Here is a 4,603-nt window from a genome sequence, read left to right as displayed (position 1 = left end):
TGTAGTATTTAGCGAAGTAATCATTGTTCAATTGCCGAGCACAGGAAGTGTAAAATTATCCTAATAAGAATGAAAAGAATGAAGAGAACGAGTGTGGCTGACCTCGTCAACTTGATTAGTGATGGTGTTTCGTCACCTTCTTGAGGCGTAACCTCAAACGCTGCCCGTGAAGATCACCGTGTACCTCTTTATCTCACTGGCCCTAATGAGATATGCAATTTGTCATATGGTTGTTCAGCCAGGATAGAAACCAAAAAAAAAAAAAAATAGAGAAGAAAGGGGATATTTCTGATATTCGTAAGAAAATTACTCAATCGCAAATTAATAGCTAAACTAGAAGGGTAATTTTGAAAGCCAGGAGCCTGGGTTTTCCATATATAGATACATGCTCTGTGACCTTGACTTAGTTACTTAACCTCTCTGAACCCCAATTCTTCATCTGTCTGATGGAGTTAGTAATAATACCTACCTTATGTTAGCTTCTTATAGTCAAGAATCTGTTTTGTTCATCTGCCTCATTCAAGAGGGTCATTGACGATTTGGCCCTTCTTGCTTTGCAGGAAGCTTTGAAGCAAAACATACCCTTGTGGAAATTTTGGGGCAATCCTTACAAAAATAATCCATGAAGTTTTCCTTTGGCATCTTCATGTGTAAGTAAGAAATAGAAACACAGGTAATAAAAGTGCTTCCTATGAATTATCTCCTTGCACACATGTGAGGACACTCAGAGGTGGGTTGAAGAAACATGCTCAAGGTCACACATTCAAGGTCACACAGGGAGAATGTGGCATTCAACATCAGGTCCCAGTTCTTATATTTCTTTCTGTTTCTCTAACTGGTGCTAATATGGGGCTGTTATGATGACCTAGAAGAATCTGTTACTTTTTTATATCTAATGAAAGGTGAGGCCCTATGTCTGAATAACCTACCACCATGGTAGATGCAGGAGTGGTTAGGAGGACGAATTCTGGAGCTGCAAAGCCTGCACTGGAATCTTGGCTCTGGTTCTTTTTAGGTGTGCGAATGTAGGCAAGAACTTAACCTGTCTGTAGAGGGTTAGAATAAGGATTTCAAATTCTTTGATGCTATGTCCATTGAGATGTGGGCTCAAGGTTCCTTTCCCTTGCATCTAGGTAGACTTCCAATGGTTAAAGTAGATGTTGATTTAGGAGATGTTTCCTTGTGTGAAGGCTTCCTTGATCTTTTTGACTGAAGCATATCTCTTATCATAAGCTCTCATCATACTCTGCATCCTTCTGCCTGATACCTGTCACAGTTGCATTTTGACATTTGTATGATTATTTGGTGATTATATAATCATTTGTATGATTATTTGTATGATTATGGTCTCCTAGGAGACCATAAGCTCCATGAGGGCAGGCAGTGAGTTGTGTTCTGTTCACCCTTGTGGCCCCAGTGCTTTCCTCTGGGACAAGCTCATAGTGTAGCTCAATAGAGAGTGAACAGTGAAGATGAAGTCATAACAGGAAAGTATCTGCTGCTGGCGTACTTGAAGGTCTCCATGTTGTGAGGAAGCTCAAATACATGGAGAGACCACCTGTCATTACTCCAGTTGACAGCTCCAGCTGATCTGGGCCTTCAAGTCTCCCCAGCCAAGTGTCAGATGTGAGTGAAGATCTTCTAGTTATTTCCAGATATCAGCCATTGGAGTCATCCCAGCCAGTCAGATCTTCCCAGCTGAATCTCTCAATGTGATGGAACAGTGACACATCATGCCTTCTGTGCCGTGTTTGAATTTCTAACCCATCGAATCTATGAGGACTGAAAAATGGTTGTTTCACGCCATTTGTTTTAGGGTTGCTTGTAACGCAGCAATAGTAACTAGAACCCAGGTTAAGTCTCACAATCCTCATCGGCATGCTAGAGGTAATAATAATGTCATTCTTATAGGAGATTCGAGAATTGGAAGTTGATCTTAACATCGTATCTTACACATAGTAAGTCCTCAACAAATGCGGATGATAAATAATGTTACTACATAATAGTATCACTAGCATCGTCTAATAATTTGGTCATTGAGTATGGGAATTAGGAAACCTGGAACACCACCCAGGCTGGTGTGTTGTGACTGAGATGGGCTTCAGCCAGTGCGCAAAGAAGCAATACCAGCTGTCAGAAGCTTTTGTTCTGCCTCTACCTCCTGGGAAATAATGTGGCCTCCACAAATGTCCAGGGCAAGCAAAACCAGAGTATTTGCTATGACTCCAAAAGTTTTGAGAGGAGGCAACTTCGATTCCTTTACAAACTGCGCAGTCCTGAATTATCACTAACATGGTACTGAGTGAGGAAATTGCATGCCTCTAAGTTTTCCCCTGCAATTGCCATGTTAACAAACTCCAGCAAGTTGGTCTGTTTGTTCTATGCAGCAGGAAACTCAGCTGGGGACCTAACTTGCAACTTGTACTCTCTTTCCTCTCTCCTCTGACTTTCGCAGGCCCCCGATGGAGTCCCTTGCCACTTCGCAGCCTCAGGAGTGGGCTTCTGGATCTTTTCCCCATCCAGGCCAGCTGTCTGCTGAAGTGTCCAGCAGTGCAGTGAGGTCTCATTATAGAGCCCGGCACCTTCCAAGCTCGTGTTTCTTGGCATCCCTTTGAGGTAGAGGTTCTGGCCATCCCTGCAACTCACAGTCCCTCACTAAGTTACATTACCTGCTGTTGCCTTAGTACCTTATGCTTTGATTATTGCCAGGCTGTGGGTAACCCAGTATTTCTCCCCAGAGCTGAATGCAGGCTTGAGAATGAGACTCAGAGTGAAATCCTTTGAGCTGAGCCCTGGAAACCTTCCTACGCTTCTAGCTTTCAATCCTGTGATGATCCACTGCACTCTTTCTTGTGTACTTGTGGTTAGAGAACTTGGGGTTATCGTTCTCAATTTCCTTCCTGTGGTGACAGTGCCTAAGATGTGATAAACATTGCTCAGAAAAAAAATCAGCTCTTCTAGTTATCTGTTGCAAGGGCACCAAGACACCTTTCTTTCATTTACTATGTGTCAAACAGTGTTCTAAATGTACTCTATGCATTCTCTCACTGAATCTTTGCAACCACCCATTCTTTTCATGCCCATTTTAAAGATGAGGAAGCTGAGGCTTGGAGAGAAAAGGTAACCTTGCCAAAGCTGGGAAATTGTGGAGCTGGAAATTGCATGAAGGTGACCCAGCTCCAGAGATTAGAATTGTTTTAGACTCTGCATGCTACCTCTTGATGTGAGACACTGAACTCTTCTCCCACCCCCCATCCTTCGTGGAGGTGACTTCTGGTCTGACAAGGGATGTTATTCATCTCTTCAGTCCTTGAGTTTAGTTCAGGACCATGCCAACAGAAGATGTTGGACAAAGTGTTTGTGCAATGAATGGGCACAAGGAAGACCACTGAAGTGATATGACTGAAACAGGGACTCCTAGTTGAAAACATGAGTTATTTTTTTAGGGTCCATAGCCTTTGAGGAGATATCTTAGTTGTTGAGACAATCTTAGTGGAACTGCAATAAGAAAATACAAAGTGAGAGGCAAAAGGTTATGGAAGGTTACTGTCATCATATCTCATGGGAGTCCAGAATTCTACCTCTCATTGAGTCAGGAACTGGGAATTGGAGAGAGAGCACGACTCAGCTTCCTTGTCTTTAAAACGGGCATGAAAAGAATGAGTTGTTGGAAAGATTCAGCAAGAAAATGCATAGAGCACATTTAGAACATTGTTTGACACATAGTAACTGTTTAGAAAATATTCACTTAAAAATACCTTTAAGTTATTTCGTCCTATCTCTTGAATGAAAGGTGCCTTGGTACCCTTGTAACAGACCAATAGAACAACTGACATTTTTTTTCCAATCATCTTCCATGTATGACTCTCTGAATATCTGATTAATTTTTTCTCCCTCAACAGGGGAGACCTTTTTTTTTTTTCTTTTGCATATTTTTTTCTTCTTTGCTCACTCCATAGACATGTGATGACCTCCAGAGTCTTCTCATCTTGGTTCAAGACCCAGTTTCAAATTTCAGAGAGAGAAAGCCTAATTTCTCAAATTGATTGTGATGTTCATTACTAGTCTGATGTCCAGTTGCCTGAGGGGTGAGGGATGGGATGCTGAGTATAAATATGGTGGCCAGAAACCCTGCTCCCAAGGTTGAGGGAAAAATTGAGGGGGGAAAACACACCGAAATGTGAATATCCAGGGCTGCTGCATCAATTTCGAACTAGATCTGACCTAAGCATATCTGAGTTAGGGGGTAAGAAAATAGCTGGCTTAAATTAGCCCCTCTTTGCAATAGAAGTGTGTCTTGAGAAATGCGGTGACCAAGGAGGAGGCCCTTCAAAACCAGCCACGATCAGCTGAGAAACTGGGACATTTGGTTGGGACCACAATTTAAAATTAGTTGCTCACCCTAGGGATACATGACAATTTGTGAACAGTTGTCAAGTATTACTCTTAGGGAACGCTTTGAAAAGAAAAATTCTTTGTCTGGGCATGGTGGTTCATGTGTGTAATTCCAGCACTTTGGAAGGCCAAGGTGGGATGATCCCTTGAGTCTGAGAATTCAAGACCAGCCTGGGCACCGTAGTGGGACCCTCATCTCTACAAAAAA

The sequence above is a fragment of the Rhinopithecus bieti genome, unplaced genomic scaffold (genome assembly GCF_001698545.2).
Source record: "Rhinopithecus bieti isolate Rb0 unplaced genomic scaffold, ASM169854v2 scaffold_8226, whole genome shotgun sequence".
Lineage (NCBI taxonomy): Eukaryota > Metazoa > Chordata > Mammalia > Primates > Cercopithecidae > Rhinopithecus > Rhinopithecus bieti.
The sequence above is the reverse complement of the archived record's forward strand: the minus strand, read 5'-3'. Positions refer to the sequence as shown.